The sequence below is a fragment of the Schistocerca nitens genome, chromosome 4, assembly GCF_023898315.1.
Source record: "Schistocerca nitens isolate TAMUIC-IGC-003100 chromosome 4, iqSchNite1.1, whole genome shotgun sequence".
Lineage (NCBI taxonomy): Eukaryota > Metazoa > Arthropoda > Insecta > Orthoptera > Acrididae > Schistocerca > Schistocerca nitens.
In genome coordinates this window covers 438,461,895-438,481,370 of record NC_064617.1, presented here as the reverse complement: position 1 = coordinate 438,481,370, position 19,476 = coordinate 438,461,895, and positions in this window count along the sequence as shown.

Here is a 19,476-nt window from a genome sequence, read left to right as displayed (position 1 = left end):
TCGGCACTGCCCTGAAATATCCAAATATCAGAACCAACGGAGACATCGTGCTGAGGAATTATTACAATGAAATAAACAGCTTTTGCAGATTCTTCTGTTTTTCTTGAATATGAGAAGAACTGTTTTTTTTTTCCAGAGGTGGGGGGTCTCGGTGTTTGGAGGGTGAGGGAACTGGACAGACAGTTTCAAAGATTTTTTTTTAGTTACCACGCGCTTACATTTCAGATGTGCCCTGAAGAAAAGCCCGTGCACCAAAACAATCATATCCATACATGTTATGAAACCAATTGATCGATGTCAATCAAACTTTGTACACATATAACTTACGAAGGCTTTTCTTTTATTAAGGTTTCCACTGTGATTTTCATTTCGCGACAGATCTGACGTTAATAAACGAATAACACTGTTATCGTCTCAAAAGAACGACTGTGTAAATAAGAATCATCCCTATCAAAGGGGTGGAGGTGGTGGTGGTGAAAAAGTACCCTAGCACATGAGGCGCAAATAGCCACACTACATTCATCCAGTATTTGAGAATGACTTAGTGACTAGCAACAAACTTCACAAATAGTTTCAAACCCTTACCACACTTTTTCTCGCTCACATCCCCACAAAACCATGAAAGGAGAAAGTTTATCTCTTACTAAACTGCTCCGTCAAGAATGACGTTTTATTACTTTTTAGTACTAACCCTACTCGCAATACTTTACCGGCCACCTCAATGTACCTGGAAAAATATATAACTGTACGACACATAGTACAGGGGATATAACGTCGTAAACAAGGAGATGCATGAAAAACTGTCGCATCATGAATGACGTTTAAACACATTGCTACTAACTCTATTCGAAACATATTTCGAATATAGTATGCAAATATGCCGCTGAATGTATCTGCAAAATATATCATTCTACGACACACAGTTCGGGACATATGACGTCATAAACATTGAGATGCTTTAAAACGAAACTTTCGGGTGAAATTTGCTAGAGAAACAGGTGAAATATGAATACAAAGATGAGTGAAATACGTTAAATATATGAGATATATGCATGAGAACTGCGTACTCCGACAAAGTCGCGCGTAAAATGATTCTCCTTAATCCCCAGCTCAGTTTCAACCAAACTTGGTACATGAATTACTTACTATTTGGAAAGAAATACTGTGGATGCAAGAAGGAGTAACATTCTTTTGGTGTGGAGGTGATAATTTGGAGGGAGAGGAGGAGACGCGCACAGGGAGAGGTTGGAAAAGATAGACAGAGGGGGTGGAGAAAGTAGACAGAGAGAGGCAGTAGAAGAAGGTGGACGGAAGGAGGGGAGGAGAAGATGGATAGTGTGAGGGGAAGGAGGAAACACGGACTAATAGCAGATTTGAATAAATACATACTCAAGAAAAAAGGTGTTGCGATTTCAGTATCGAAATTGCAGAGTTCCGAAAAAAGATGAAAGGGTTTCATGCCGTGTGTGGTATCATGTTATAGAACTGCATACGATTTCTTGAACACAGTGCTGTGTGATGCTCCCTGAGTTGTAATCTACACCTACATCCACCCTCCGCAAACCACCTGACGGTGTATGGCGGAGGGTACCCTGAGTACCTCTATCGGTTCTCCCTTCTATTCCAGTCTCGTATCGTTCGTGGAAAGAAGGATTGTCGGTATGCTTCTGTGTGGGCTCTAATGTCTCTGATTTTATCCTCATGGTCTCTTCGCAAGATATACGTAGGAGGAAGCAATATACTGCTTTATTCCTCGGTAAAGTACCGAGCTACTGAGCGTCTCTCCTGCAGTCTTCCACTGGAGTTTATCTATCATCTCCGTAACGCTTTCGCGATTATAAATGATCCTGTAACGAAGCGCGCTGCTCCCCGTTGGCTCTTCTCTATCTCTTCTATCAACCCTATCTGGTACGGATCCCACACTGCTGAGCAGTATTCAAGCAGTTGGCGAACAAGCCTACTGTAACCTACTTCCTTTGTTTTCGGATTGCATTTCCTTAGGATTCTTCCAATGAATCTCAGTCTGGCATCTGCTTTACCGACGATCAACTTTATATGATCATTCCATTTTAAAACACTCGTAATGCCTACTCCCAGATAATTTATGGAATTAACTGCTTCCAGTTGCTGACCTGCTATTTTGTAGCTAAATGATAAGGGATCTATCTTTCTATGTATTCGCATCACATTACAATTGTCTACATTGAGGTTCAATTGCCATTCCCTGCACCATGCGTCAATTCGTTGCAGATCCTCCTGCATTTCAGTACAATTTTCCATTGTTACAACCTCCAGATACACAACAGCATCATCTGCAAACAGCCTCAGTGAACTTCCGATGTCATCCACAAGGTCATTTATGTATATTATGAATAGCAACGGGCCTAGGACACTCCCCTGCGGCACACCTGAAATCACTCTTACTTCGGAAGACTTCTCTCCATTGAGAATGACATGCAGCGTTCTGTTATCTAGGAACTCTTCAATCCAATCACACAATTGGTCTGATAGTCCATATGCTCTAACATTGTTCATTAAACGACTGTGGGTAACTGTATCGAACGCCTTGCGTGGGTCAAGAAACACGACATCTACCTGTGAACCCGTGTCTATGGCCCTCTGAGTCTCGTGGACGAATAGCGCGAGCTGGGTTTCACACGACCGTCTTTTTCGAAACCCATGCTGATTCTTACAGAGTAGATTTCTAGTCTCCAGAAAAGTCATTATACTCGAATATAATACGTGTTCCAGAATTCTACAACTGATCGACGTTAGAGATATAGGTCTATAGTTCTGCACATCTGTTCGACGTCCCTTCTTGAAAACGGGGATGACCTGTGCCCTTTTCCAATCCTTTGGAACGCTACGCTCTTCTAGAGACCTACGGTACATCACTGCAAGAAGAGGGGCAAGTTCTTTCGCGTACTCTGTGTAAAATCGAACTGGTATCCCATCAGGTCCATCGGCCTTTCCTCTTTTGAGCGATTTTAATTGTTTCTCTATTCCTCTGTCGTCTATTTCGATATCTACAATTTTGTCATCTGTGCGGCAATCTAGAGAAGGAACTACAGTGCAGTCTTCCTCTGTGAAACAGCTTTGGAAAAAGACATTTAGTAATTCGGCCTATAGTCTGTCATCCTCTGTTTCAGTACCATTTTGGTCACAGAGTGTCTGGACATATTGTTTTGATCCACCTACCACTTTGACATCAGACCAAAATTTCTTAGGACTTTCTGCCAAGTCAGTACATAGAACTTTACTTTCGAATTCATTGAACGCCTCTCGCATAGCTCTCCTCACACCACATTTCGCTTCGCGTAATTTTTGTTTGTCTGCAAGGCTTTGGCTATGTTTATGTTTGCTGTGAAGTTCCCTTTGCTTCCGCAGCAGTTTTCTAACTCGGTTGTTGTCCCGCGGTGGCTCTTTTCCATCTCTTACGATCTTGCTTGGCACATACTCATCTAACGCATATTGTACGATGGTTTTGAACTTTGTCCACTGATCCTCAACACTATCTGTGCTTGAGACAAAACTTTTGTGTTGAGCCGTCAGGTACCCTTTAATCTGCTTTTTGTCACTTTTGCTAAACAGAAAAATCTTCGTACCTTTTTTAATATTTCTATTTACGACTGAAATCATCGATGCAGTAACCGCTTTATGATCGCTGATTCCCTGTTCTGCGTTAACTATTTCAAATAGTTCGGGTCTGTTTGTCACCAGAAGGTCTAATATGTTATCACCACGAGTCGGTTCTCTGTTTAAGTGCTCAAGGTAGTTTTCAGATAAAGCACGTAAAAAATTACGCTGGATTCTTTGTCCCTGCCACCCGTTATGAACGTTTGAGTCTCCCAGTCTATATCCGGCAAATTAAAATCTCCACCAAAACTATAACACGGTGGCGAAATCAACTCGAAATATTTTCCAAATTATCCTTCAGGTGCTCAGCCACAACAGCTGCTGAGCCAGGGCCCTTTAGATACATCCAATTACCATGTCTAAGCCTGCTTTACCCGTGACCTTCACCCAAATTACACTCCTGGAAATGGAAAAAAGAACACATTGACCGGTGTGTCAGACCCACCATACTTGCTCCGGACACTGCGAGAGGGCTGGATTCTTTGTCCCTGCCACCCGTTATGAACGTTTGAGTCTCCCAGTCTATATCCGGCAAATTAAAATCTCCACCAAAACTATAACACGGTGGCGAAATCAACTCGAAATATTTTCCAAATTATCCTTCAGGTGCTCAGCCACAACAGCTGCTGAGCCAGGGCCCTTTAGATACATCCAATTACCATGTCTAAGCCTGCTTTACCCGTGACCTTCACCCAAATTACACTCCTGGAAATGGAAAAAAGAACACATTGACCGGTGTGTCAGACCCACCATACTTGCTCCGGACACTGCGAGAGGGCTGTACAAGCAATGATCACACGCACGGCACAGCGGACACACCAGGAACCGCGGTGTTGGCCGTCGAATGGCGGTAGCTGCGCAGCATTTGTGCACCGCCGCCGTCAGTGTCAGCCAGTTTGCCGTGGCATACGGAGCTCCATCGCAGTCTTTAACACTGGTAGCATGCCGCGACAGCGTGGACGTGAACCGTATGTGCAGTTGACGGACTTTGAGCGAGGGCGTATAGTGGGCATGCGGGAGGCCGGGTGGACGTACCGCCGAATTGCTCAACACGTGGGGCGTGAGGTCTCCACAGTACATCGATGTTGTCGCCAGTGGTCGGCGGAAGGTGCACGTGCCCGTCGACCTGGGACCGGACCGCAGCGACGCACGGATGCACGCCAAGACCGTAGGATCCTACGCAGTGCCGTAGGGGACCGCACCGCCACTTCCCAGCAAATTAGGGACACTGTTGCTCCTGGGGTATCGGCGAGGTCCATTCGCAACCGTCTCCATGAAGCTGGGCTACGGTCCCGCACACCGTTAGGCCGTCTTCCGCTCACGCCCCAACATCGTGCAGCCCGCCTCCAGTGGTGTCGCGACAGGCGTGAATGGAGGGACGAATGGAGACGTGTCGTCTTCAGCGATGAGAGTCGCTTCTGCCTTGGTGCCAATGATGGTCGTATGCGTGTTTGGCGCCGTGCAGGTGAGCGCCACAATCAGGACTGCATACGACCGAGGCACACAGGGCCAACACCCGGCATCATGGTGTGGGGAGCGATCTCCTACACTGGCCGTACACCACTGGTGATCGTCGAGGGGACACTGAATAGTGCACGGTACATCCAAACCCTCATCGAACCCATCGTTCTACCATTCCTAGACCGGCAAGGGAACTTGCTGTTCCAACAGGACAATGCACGTCCGCATGTATCCCGTGCCACCCAACGTGCTCTAGAAGGTGTAAGTCAATTACCCTGGCCAGCAAGATCTCCGGATCTGTCCCCCATTGAGCATGTTTGGGACTGGATGAAGCGTCGTCTCACGCGGTCTGCACGTCCAGCACGAACGCTGGTCCAACTGAGGCGCCAGGTGGAAATGGCATGGCAAGCCGTTCCACAGGACTACATCCAGCATCTCTACGATCGTCTCCATGGGAGAATAGCAGCCTGCATTGCTGCGAAAGGTGGATATACACTGTACTAGTGCCGACATTGTGCATGCTCTGTTGCCTGTGTCTATGTGCCTGTGGTTCTGTCAGTGTGATCATGTGATGTATCTGACGCCAGGAATGTGTCAATAAAGTTTCCCCTTCCTGGGACAATGAATTCACGGTGTTCTTATTTCAATTTCCAGGAGTGTATTTCACATTTCGGATCTCCGTCAATTTCCTTCGATACTATTGCACTTCTTATCGCTATAAACCCGCCTCCCCCTTCACTGTCCAGCCTGTCTCTGCGGTATACATTCCAATCTGAGTTTAGGATTTCGTTACTGCTTACGTCTGGTTTCAGCCAACTTTCTGTCCCTAGTACTATATGGGCGTTATGACCGTTTATTAATGAGAGCAGTTCTGGGATCTTTCTATAGACGCTCCTGCAGTTTACTATTGGCACATTAATATTGTTATTCCCTGTTGCATTTTGCCTACTCCTACCTTGCCGCGTCTCAGAAGGCGTCTTGTCGGGCCTAGGGAGGGAATTCTCCAACCTAAAAAACCCACATGGGCACTCCACACGTACTCCGCTACCCTTGTAGCCGCTTCCGGCGTGTAGTGCACGCCTGACCTATTCAGGGGGACTCTACATTTCTCCACCCGATAGCGGAGGTCGAGAAATTTGCACCCTGAATCGTCTGAGCCTCTGGTTTAAGCCTTCCACTCGGCTCCAAACCAGAGGACCCCGATCGGTTCTGGGAACGATACTGCAAATAGTTAGCTCTGATTCCACCCCGCGAGCGAGGCTTTCCGCCTTCACCAATTCCGCCAACCACCTGTACGAACTGAGGATGACCTCTGAACCCAGACGGCAGGAGTCATTGGTGCCGACATGAGCAATAATTTGCAGTCGGGTGCACCCAGTGCTCTCTATCGCCGCCGGCAGGGCCTCCTCCACATCTCGGATGAGACCCCCCGGCAAGCAGACAGAGTGAACACTGGCGTCCTTCCCCAACCTTTCCGTCCCTAAGGGGCTCCATCACCCGCCTAACGTTGGAGCTCCCAAAAACTAATAAACCCCTGCCCCCGTGTGCCTGCTCGGACCTTGCTGAAGGAGCGGCCACATGTCCACTCACAGACAGAGCGGGCGATGCCACACGGCCAGCCTTCACATTGACCCTCCGCCTCGTGAGCCGCGAACGCCGCTGAACACGCCACTCCCATTGGGGAGAGTCACACATCCTATCCATCCTAAGAAATCAATTTACTGTAGAGAGTTAATCAACTTCTAACTAGACTGCTAATTCACTAAAGGCGGCTGATTGTTGACTAAACTGCGTGCGGTTGCTAGCCACTTCTTGTAGAAAACAATGAAAATAGCACTATCTGTCTCTGGACTGTATTGAAAACAAACACTAGCACTACTGGCACTATGGTTGACTACAGGGACTCTCTCTGAGTGTATTCAAAACAAACACGAAATCTATGCAACACTATTACTAGCACTCGACAATTAAAGCTTCCTAAAAGCAAAAACACACGGAAGAATTAGTGACAAGTAAGAAAAATACAGCTAATTCTTAAATTAAGGTAGCCCCTGCACAGCAGACGTGAAGCAGACGGCAGTTACGACGAGTGTTCAGACACAGTAAGGTGGATTAAAGGAGCCTAGACATGTATCCCATGGATTTTATATGTGAATTCATAAAGCAATATTTGTTAGAGGAATGTGACAATCCAGTTGCTAACGAACGGTATTCGCTATGTATTTAATGCAGGAAAATTGAGTATAAATTTTAGAGAACACTTTTGTTTGAAATAGGAAATATAAGAGATGTTTCCTCCTCATTACAAAAATTTTTAATTTTTATCTTATGTATTGTTCAACGATGTGGTGAAATAAATACTTGCTCGTTGCATTAAACCGTCTGAAAGTGTTATTATTTTTTAACTTCCCAATCCACTACCACTATCAAAGAAAGGATAGTTAATGTTTAGTTCCGTAGGTGCTGAGAAGTAAACAAGAAACCTCCAATCACTGTAATAGTGATTTAGTCAGGGATAGTTCTCTTTACTGTTACGTTTGAAAACACGACCTGCGCTTTAGCTATTTGGCCGGGTACATTAAGAAAATCTGCTTCTGATGCTCATTCCGTTTACGAATAGATCACGTTTATGCAGGCTCACTGCTCTTTCCTTCCTGCAAATTGTATTCTGTGCTTTGGCCTGAATCCGTGGAACGCAAGGCATTCACCACTTGGGACGCAAATGACCGGAACTTTCCTGAGATTCGTTCCGCATAAAATTTTTAGTGTTCGACCCGTCATAGCGGTACTCTTTAAGGGGTGGCTGCAATCTCGGTGCCAGAGATGGAGGTCGCGGCCCCTCGCGTTTTAGTACGCTATCAGCAGTCGAGTGGACTTTGCCGTTCGGTCCTCATCTTCTAACACCAGCGTCACAGTGGGGGAGAAGATGTGGAAAATCTTCCATCGCCATCGGGGATTGCAACGACATAAATGGCTATGTAAATTCTCCCACGAGTTTTCAAGATTGTTCAGAATAAGTCATGTTCTTTAATATAATCAATGTATGTTCTCCACAGCTGATTTTGTTTGTGACGTATTAATTGAATGTCGGAGAATGAGGTAGGCTAAGTTTCTTGATCTACATGTACATCTATACTGTGCAAACGATAGTAAAGCGAGTGACAGGTTTTTTTGTACTTATTGTACCGTGAATTGAGATTTCTTCCCATTTTATTTGTTTATATACAGCGGGAAGATTGTCCGAATGCCTCTGTGCACGACGTAATTAAACAACTTACTTTACGGTCTTTATTGGAGTGTTACGTAAGAGGCCGCAGTACATTCTCCATTCCTTACTAATAAAGCTACTCGTGAAATATGAACAAAATTTTGAAGAAAATACTTCTGCTCTGTAGGAAGACCATTCCTGCCGATTACAAAAATGTATAATTTATGGAAATTTTCATGTTCCGTTTGTTCGAGAATTCAGTTTGAACGAAATGCTGGATAGGCCACACGCCCACGTGTCATTTTAAAGTGCATCAGAATACATCAAGTGTTCCTCTTCTTTTATTTTTTCATCTTTCAGACATATATCGTAACATGGGAGTATTCTCGAAGGCTCTGACTACCGGAACCAAATTAGAGGCATATATAGAACGCTACGGCTTGGCTATGCTAAAGATATTATATTTCTTTACTTTTTGCTTTCGAGATATGAAATACGTGCTTCGTTGTTCGTGCTGTGTTGTCCTATTTCACGGAATGTGTTTTCTGTGTTAGAAACGCCAAGAAGGCCAATGAAAGTTTTGAGGTAGCCATTTCAAATATCAAGTAATACTCAGCATTTGGTTCAACAGTCTCCGATAGAAATTTTATGTACAGGCATGCAATACATTCAAAAGCATTCCTTGCTGCTACGGAGGCAATTAAGCCTGAATGAAGGGATCTGGCAAATACATACCTTCTTAGGAGGTATAGATTGTTGTTTGACCTGCACGTTTTTCAAATAATCTCACCCACTGAAAACATCTCGTCACAGAAAAAGTTCTCGAGTTTCCAGTCCAGTGAATCAATTTAGAATCCACGAACTTTCGGCCGAGGACTCCTTGGCCATCTTCAAGTGGTCATTGTCTTTTGGTTTCTGCTACTATCCTTATATAGACACGCTGACTTCTGTGATAAAAATGGTGCTGTCTCCATCGTCATACGAGCTAATGTTTTCGTTGTGGGCCCGCCGCGCCAGCTTAAACCTTCCGATGTCCGGGTCCCAAGTTCATGTTTAGCTGCAGACCACCTTCTTTAATTGAGGATGTTGTCAAATTTTTATCCCGATTTCTACTTTTATTACGCTGTCACGGGAACTGTTAGTCTGTGCAGTAGCAGTTGTCTCTTCGAACACAATACGATGTTTGTTTTCTAGAGGGTGGTCTGCTACCGCTGATTTGTGAGCGTACCGAAGGCGAAAGGTTGGTTCTGAGCACTATGGGACTCAACATCCGTGGTCATCAGTCCCCTAGAACTTAGAACTACTTAAACCTAACTAACCTAAGGACATCACACACATCCACGCCCGATGCAGGATTCGAACTAGCGACCGTAGCAGGCGCGCGGTTCCGGACTGCGCGCCTAGAACCGCTAGACCACCGCGGCCGGCTAAAGGCGAAAGCATCCTTCGGGTTCTACACATCGGTGTTCAATAGTACACACAGTCTGTGCGACATAAAATTGTCCAAATCCACTCGTGCCGTGTGGATTTCTGAGGGCTCCCTCCCATATTATTGTGCAATACATAGTTCAGAAGGTATGAAGTCATAAACTTTGAACTGCTTGAAAACGAAAGGGGACATTCGCTAAAGGTACAGATGAATCCTCCTTTTTCTCAGACATCCGCACATATAAAAATGATGTACATATGTATGTGCGTGTGAAAGTATGTATGTTCCATATCTCCTCCTAAAGAAATGGACCGTTTTCACACAAACTTGCTACACATATCGCTCACTGTCTGGAAAGAATCTCAGCCGGTATAACAACAACCTACTTAGCAAAGGGAGGTGGAGTAGAAACATAAGCTGTAGGCAGGCGAATTCCCAGACTCCATTCATCCAGTTTTAGAGAATTAAAGCAAATTACTTGCAACAAACATAACTCATAATTTAAAATCTTCGAGAATATTCTTCTCGCTGACAACCCCCAAAAATTGATAAAAGGAAATAAGTTCATCGCTTACGACGTTTCCACAGTTCATGCAGCAGAACTGTACCATCATGCATGACTTTCAATTTATTACTGGTACGCTACCATTTCCATTCGCAACACACTACGCAGACTGTATCGAAATATGCTGCTGAATGTACCTTCGACAATATATCATTGTGCAATACATAGTTTAGCAGGTATGAAGTCATAAACATTGAACTGCATGAAAAAGAAACTGCAAGGTGAAATTCAATAGAGGTACAGGTGAAATACGGGTGCAAATATGTTTGATAGGTTAAATACAAGTGAAACGTATTTTAAATTTGCGTATGCGGGATAAGCTATGGATAGAAAACTCCTTCCACACCCCTGGATCTATATCAAGCAAACTTGATTCACATACACTGATCAGCCAGAAAATTATGACCACGGGCCTAATATCGATATAAACCTGTCCAAGCGATAGCGCTTCACCTGACGAGGAATGACTGCAAGTCAGACACACGGTGCATGTAGTATCAGTGAGCGTACAGTACTTTAGTAGAATGGAAAAAGCGCGCGATCTATCTGAGCTTCACCGATGTCAGATTGAGATGCCTGGAAGCTCAGCATGGGTATGTCAAAAACAGCATGACTTATCGGGAATTTGAGGAGTGCTGTAATGAGTGTCTTCAAAAGGTAGCGAAACCAATGTGAAACTACGTTCAGATGTCGTGGGGTTGGGAGGCCATCCTTCAACGCTGACATTGGATGTCGTAGGCTGGGCAGACTGGTAAAACAGGACAGGGTCCGAACTGTGGGGGCACCATCATCAGCCTTTAATGTTGGGGTGAGTACAAGTGTGTCTGAACACACAATGCACTGAACACTCCTAACGACGGGCCTTCACAGCCGAGGATCCATGCACGTGCCAATGTTAACACAACATCGGCAACTATGACTGACATGGGCAAATGACCATCGACACTGGACGTTAGCGCAATGGTAGAGCATCGCATGGTCTGATGAAACCCGATACCTTCTTTATCTTGCTGATTGGAGGGCACGAATCCGTGGTTTTCCAGGATAACAGCTTCTTGACACTTGTAGTGCGGAACGAAGACAAGCTGGAGGTGGCTACAATATGCTCTGGGAAACATTCACAAAGAGCACCTATGGGTTCAGTGGATCTCGTGCAAGGCATCACGATGGCCGAGGAGTATCGTACATTGGTTGCAAGCGAAGCTCATGTTTTCCTATTGCAGTGGCAAGATAATGCGCCATGTCGCAAAGTCAGGAGTTATGGAGTTGTTTGAGGAACAGAGTGGCAAATTCCAACTGATGTGCTGGCCCCCCAACTCACCATATCTAAAACGTACCATCTGCATCCATATGCTGCCTCGGCATGGCGCCAAGACTTTCACTGTCCGTCGCCGACCACCTGTCGGTCAGTACCCAGAGAATTCCGAAACCAGTAGCCAATTCGGCATGCATCATGTGTGTCTTTAGGAGCCAGAACACAACAGATCCGTCCGACCAGGCTTTTCTCAGTTGATTCAGTAGTCATCGAGTCGTTAACTACCGTAGAGTTGGCTTCCGCCACGAAATCGCCACTGCCTCTGCCACCATCCGAAAGGTACCATCTACCAAGGGAGGTCCAGCCACAGCACGCTGGGCTGCGGGCTTAACCACAGAGTGTTCGCCAGCACCAGGTACTGCCAGCCAGCCGCTGGTCCGGAGTTCGCTCCCAGGATGCCTGCACTCATCATTTACCATAGTCGAGGGAATCATCCGCCACCCTCAGCAGGTCTCGCCAGCTGCTGCATCAGCGGTCCGGGACCTTTCACTGCCCGAAGTGGCGCCACGCTTGGGCAGGTCTGATCTGTAACATCAGCCGCTGCCCTACTGCAATGCTTCGCTGCTGCTGGTCCTAGGGTCGGGGTCCACCTTCGGGCCGCTACCAGACGAAAGTCTAAATTTGTAACAGATTAATAAAGGGATTATGCTTCCTAAGAGCAGGTTCTGATTCATCCTCGGCTTCCCATCCTTTACCAGAATACACTCACAACCTCTAGACAATCAGTTTTGGAGGAATCATTTACTATTAAAGTATATTGTATCGAAGAAGTTTCCCACTGCGTCATAATCGAATTCGGTTCTTTGTTAATTTTCAGGTGATGGGACTGTACATAGCGGTAGGGTAGTTGTTAATATATCTCTATATTTTTGTGAATATTTCTTACTTAACCATCCATACCGATGAGGGAAATATATTGGTATCACTAACTTTTTTCACTATAGTTTTCTAGTCCTATAATCTACGAGGACGTGCTGAAAAATAATACCCCCGAATTGTTTTTTAATTTAACACGTTTAAAGCTTTTTCAATAAAACAAACATTACTGACAATCGACTTCTTCATGTCTACATATTTGGAGCCCACTGCCACCAGATCACTCCAAACTGCAGCTTATAAAATAGCGATCTGTAATGTAAATATCGTTGCATGAGAAGCAGCATGCTGTAGTCGAGTTTCGAATTCGAAGATTCTCCACATATGTCACATACTCTCCTTCAGCATGACAATGACGGGCTACGCAAGAGAGACAATCCGACGTCGGATTCACTCTCATCGATCATCCTCTACAGAGTCCCAGCCGGGCGCTATCCGATATCCTGTGTTTCCGAAACTTAAAGAAAATCCTCTAAAACTTCACTTTGATAATGGTTAAGCGGTGCGGGCAGCAGAGCTGAGTATGTGGCTTCGTCAAAATAGTCAAACATTATACGAAGAGAGTGGCAACAAATTGGTATCTCGTTACGAGAAATGTCTTCGTTGTCGGGGTTACTATGTTGAGCAATAAATATATAGACATCGAGAATAGAGGTGTGGAATGCTAATAACGTTTGTTTTCCTTTTAAAATGTTAAGAGTTCCCACATTAAAAATTCGGAGGATTATTTCACAGCACGGCTACATAACATGAGCAAAGCAATGAACTTTGCAGTGAAATAATTCCTCAATGAAGTATCGAACAGTGGACCGCGTACTTATATTTAAATTTTGGCAGCTCAAATAAAGTTATGAAAGAAGAGCAATATTTTGATTATTTATGAAGACACTGAAGTCATTAATTTTATTCAGGCGTCATTTGACTATGGTTGGGAGCAAACAACAACTGTCTCGAAAGTATCTGCTGCATTCCAGTTGCGATGCGCGAGGTGAAATTAGAAGTTTCGTGGAAAAGGATTTGCAGCTACTCTAATACATTACGTATCGAACCCAGTTTATGAACCTACAGTAATGAGTGAAGCGAAGGTTTTACAATAGTATCACTACCTTTGTTGTTGCCGTACGAATGAACATATTGGAAAGCGGAATGTCTGCACCAGTAGCTACAACGATGAATTGGTCCAACAATTGGACCAAGTACTGCATCTGTGTGAATGATTGACAATGGGTACTCTGGCTGATGTATTTTCTCGTGCTGAATACTCGTGATTGTCATAGACCAGCTAGGATGTCACGAAGTATGCGGAAGATGGGAACAGAAAATGCTTACTGATCAACATAAAAGAGCAAAGAATGCCAAAACGGGCGTCGTTTCCTGAACTGCTGTTGACAAGATAAAAACCCATTTGTTTCTCCACATAGCCAGAGAATTCAAGCAGTCTTCTGTGTGGAGGAATCATATCTACCGTTATTCTGGCTGATTTCATGAAACGGAGCTCAACAATTGCTGTAGCTTTATACTGCAAAATTCTTTTCGAAGTAAGACGCACAATCCAAAATCGATGGTGCGGCAGATTGGACAGAGGCAGTCCTAAACGACAAACAGACGTACCTACACCGAGGCTAGGGTGAAGTACATCTTTTAGGGACCTTGTGACCACCCACCATATAGTCAGGATCTCGCATTCAATAACTGTTACATCTATTTCCTCTCAAAACAATGGTTTAGTGAACAACAGTTTGAAGACCACCGTAGTGGTCAACTGTTCAAGTTACAGGCGAAGAGTAACTGAAACAGTGGCGCACCATTATCGATAATGGTTATAAGCGAGTAGTGATTAAGTGGAAAAGAAAGTACATTTGTAGGAAACTAAAACTGTCAATACGAACTACTTCTGATGTATTTTTTGTAATCAAGTGACTCTAAGATTTGGAGTTTGTCTCGTTTAATTACAGTAAGCAGAGCAGAAATGAACAAAGCTAAAACGTTACATTGAATTAAAAAACAAGGAGACGAGATTACAAAGTCCTACAATGGTATGTGACAAATGCTACTAGAAATCCTTAAAAAAAGCTTACTACCCACAACTTCAGCGAAAGTAAAATTCTTTAATGTGAATCTACTTCTAACAGTGTACTCACTGTGAGTCACACGGATATACTTTCTAATACAAAAGCAACCACGCACCACGTAGCAATCACCCTAACGGGGACGGAATCGGTAGATATGAACAGACAAAAAAATAATTGAAGTTTCAGAAAAATTGTATGATTCATTCAAGAGAATGAACTTCAAAAATTGAGTGAGTCAATAACACGTTGTCCACTTCTGGTTCTCATTCGGCTTGATGCTTACTGACAGAGTTGTTGGATGTCCTCTTGAGGGATATCGCGCCAAATTGTGGCAGCTGGTGCGTTAGATGGGCAAGGTCCCGAGGTGGATCAACGGGTTATTGACTTGCTCAATTTGTGAAATTGATTCTCTTGAATATATCATCTAGTTTTGTTTGTCCGCACATGTACTTCATATCTACCAATTTCGGGCTCATTCGGATAATACCTTCGTGGTGCGTTTTCTTTCTTTTCTTCCCTTTTTCCTCTTGGACTATATTTCACACAGTGCCGAGTACCAAGTACCCAAAAAAGCCGAAAGTCATCTACTCATCTGTAGTATTGCAGATTTCATACAAAATACTATATTAAAGATAAAGTGAAGGGCTAAATGGAACAATGAGTAGTGATTATTTCCATATCGAATTTGACTACATGCTGTTGGCGTTCAACGCAGTGGATTTAGCATTTAATTAAAAATTAACTAATGATAGCTGTAGCTACTGACCTTTAATGTAAACAGATTTAATAACGTGTCATATTGAGACTTAATGATAAATCCATACAGATGACCTGAACTAGGGAAATTACGTACGTAACATCAGAAACAGGCTCCATAGATATGTTAATTTCCCAACAATTTCAACGCGGCAAAGAGGTGGAGGCAGTATGCGACAATTCCAACAGGAGGCGGTCAAAGAGCAATTATTTCACCTTAATCGTGAAGTACCTTTCACTGTCATAGACGACCTCCACTAGAGGAATACGTGACTGTATATCTCTTTGTATCTCTCTCATTAATCTGATGACAGCTCTATCATGGCTCGCACATTGTCCGTGTGTGTGAAGGGAGTCAAATGAAAAGCAGAGTGACGAAAAAAGTGAGTAAGCTGTCTATTAATTCAAAATTAACTTCATAACTATTCTTACATTTATCGTACTGTGAGAGAAGACGGTCGATGTCGTAACGCAAAAACGTTCCAGCCGCCTGCGGAATCACGCTGTATCCTGGTGTGCACCTCTTCGTCCGGAGTAAATCGACGCCACGAGTGTCTTTCTTCAGGGTTACAAAAATATGGAAAACGCATGGGCAGAGATCGAGATTGTATCGAGGATGTATAACGGTCTACCAACGAAACTTCTAAAGCGTAGTCGAGACTACAGTCACGCCAGCTCCGGAAAAGTCATTATGACCTTTTTCTTTTATAAGCAGTGTCCACACTCGCTGCTGTGTGATATTTTTTATTTATTTCGCTTTGGATATTGTTTCGGCTAAATAGGCGCTATCGAGTGACCTTCGGTACAATGTGGGTGAAATTACTTTAATTATGCTTTTATATGTTGTAGTAAAACACTGAGCATTGACAACTATTGATGTATACTTTGTCTAGATGGACTAACATACATATAACATCGTTGGCAACTGTAGTTCTATATTCGCTGAATTGGGGCTGTAATTCATTTGTTATGACAATAATTTGACTGTTTTGAAGCTACGATGTCATCTGGTTACATACGATAAGCACTCGATACACAGATGATGTATACATTATATTTACTTGCATGTATATCTATGGCTACTGTATGTTCGAAGTAGTCTATGCTCATACCGATTTTAGGGTGCTATTTATTTATGGGCGTTTAGTGCGTAGAGGTGTATCAATTGACGTGTATACTTTTTTCACTTGTAGTTTCGATAATTTTTCGTAAATTATGACATCCTCGTAACTATTGTACTGATCCTGTGGCATTTGTTTCCTGAGTGTGTTAATGAGCACCGGTGCTAAGGTTTTACTTTGGTGTGCATCGCCATGGACATATATGAGCACTTATCATGTATTTTATTTTCTTTGTAGATATTATTTCTTTGATTAGTCGTATTTCGCTGTGTACTTTGTTGGGCTTGGATGTCACGTATCTACTCGATAATTAAGTGACGATGTTATTGTCGAAATTGTTTTATGAACTATATATTGGAGTGTGTATTCCTAGTGGTAGATTTTTGGTCTGATAACCATGGAGCGAAAATATGAGCTATTGTGACATTGGGTGACAGGAGGTTGCATTTATATTGCAGTCCATAAATGTCGTATTAGTGGTAGCCATCATTTCTGCTGATCGTAAAGTCTAAATTATTTATGACCTTGCTTGTCTCTATTTACATCTTGAATTTGATTTTTGGATGTAGATTGTTTAAGGCTTGGTATGTTTCTTGTGTATCAGCGTGAGTGCCATTAACTAGCATAAGGGTATCGTCCAAATATATATAGTAATCTACAGTAGTTTTGATTTAGACCCGTTCGAAGTGAATAAGTTTTCTTCCAGGTCGTTGAGGAAAATATCCGCGGTTGCACGTGCTATACTGCTACCCACAGCCACCGCGTTAGCCTGGGTATAGACATTATTATTAAATTCGAAGTAAGTTTTAGATAATGCTATTTCCCAAAGAGATACGAATGGTTGTGCAGCAACTATTGACTTTTTCCGTACTGCAGTAAGCTATGTTTATTGATCTGTGTTTCTTATACTGGCACATTCATATATGTCATCTGGATATGTCTTTTGCTAGAATGCGGGAGTTTTTTGTGGTTCATTGTTTAGCGTGCAATAATAATTTTTGTCAGTATTGTATAGAGCTCTTTGCTTAGTACGTACGTCGCAGTTAATTATCGAACGTATAGCAATCGAAGGCTTGTGTGTCGTAGGTTGCGCACGTAGTCTGCGTGTACTTTGGTTCCAAACCATACCAGCTTTTTTTCCTCAAAATCAGTTAAAATGGAAGTATGGGATTTGACGGCCTTCTTTGTCTTTGCTACACGTATGTTAGTTGGTTTACAGGTTAAGTTCGATGATATTATTCGTATCAACGAAAGACGCATGTTTAGCTACGAAAAGAGTGCCATAAATAAGGACGGTGCTATTTCCTTGGTCATCTTTTATAGCTAAGGTATTATTTGTCGATAATTTGTGGTCTATGTCTTTGAGAGTTCTATGTTCTGAAACTGAGTAATATTTGTTTGTTTTGTTATGCAACTTTTTCTCAATTAAGCTTGTTAACTTCGCTAGGAGCTCATTTTGCTTCGTGAATATAGGATCATTTATGTCCAGCGCAGTTTCCGTAGTAGATATCAAATGTTTGATTGCTGAATGAAGAAAATTTGACGTTAGGTTGTATTTAAGCCCTTCCTTTCGTAAATGAGCTTCTTGTTCTGTAAATACAATGTCTGCAAGGTTCATTATTCTTGGGAATAGTCAAAGTTGGCTTACTATTCTTTTACTGTATATTTTGCGTGTTGTTAGGTAACCATGAGGTTTTTGGATTTCCTATTATGAGTTTTTCTAACTAGCATACTTGTGAAGTGTGTGTATGCATGCATGTCCGAAGTAACAGGCACTATGGTGACTACAGCCATTATGAAATACATGAAATGTATTGGGAGTTTGGAATATGAACAGCCATCAACTGTATCAGGGAATTACCACAACGAAAATTTGTGCTAGACCGGTACTCGAACACGAATGCTGCGCTTTCCATGAGCGGCTCACGGTGAGATCAAAACTGCATCACAATAACGTCGGACCCGCATGTCGCCACTATCAGTGATTGCAAACCGAGCGCCACCACACGGCAGGTCTAGTCTAGAGGGACTCCCTAGCACTCGCCCCAGTTGCACAGCCGATGGTTCACTGTCTATATACGCTCTCATTTGCAGAGACGACAGGTTAGCATAACCTTCGGCTACGTCATTTGCTACGACCTAGCAAGGCGCCATATTCAGTTAGTATAATTACTATCTTCAAGAGTGTATTCTGAACAGATAATATTGTGAATCATGTACCGTCAAGAGTGGCGTTCGTCATTATTGGATTAAAGTTAAGTATCAAACTAATTACGTCCGCTTTCTGAATTCTCAGTCCTTGTCATGTTTCAGACCTCACGTCAGTATAGTTCCTCCCTCGTCACGCCAGCCTGCGTGAGATAAAACGCGTGCATTTCGGCCTCCACTCGTAACACGGTGTTGGCTCTTCTGCTAACACAAAAATTATTCTTTAATTTTCTTTATTGGTTTAAAAACTTCATTAATTTTATTTACTTAGTGAATTTTTTTGAGCTAGAGTTCCGGTCCTGCACAAGTTTTTAATGTTGCTATCCCATTTCACAGCTGATGGTTGTCGCTATTCGTAACGGCTGTATTTGTCACAGTGCTGGTTCCTTCAGACATGCAGGAACATTGCATCGTTCTTCTGAACAACAAATGCACAGCAGTGCTGTACATAGGATACATACTGATTACATTTTCTAAGAAATTAAATTTAAACGATCCCATAGACAATGTTGTGGGGAACGCTGATCAAAGACTGCAACTTGTTGATAGAACATTTATAAGCTGCTACAGGCCTACTAAAGAGACTGCCTACAGTACGCTTTTCCGTCGTTCTCTGGAGTATTGCTGCGCGATGTAGGCTCCTTATCGGACATTGTTCACGGAGGACATCGAGAAGTTTCAAAGAAGGGCAGCTGTATTATCGCGAAATAGGGGACAGAGTGTCACGGAAGTGATCCGCAAGTTAGTGGCAATCATTAAAAAAAATGGTTCAAATGGCTCTGAGCACTATGGGACTTAACATCTATGGTCATCAGTCCCCTAGAACTTA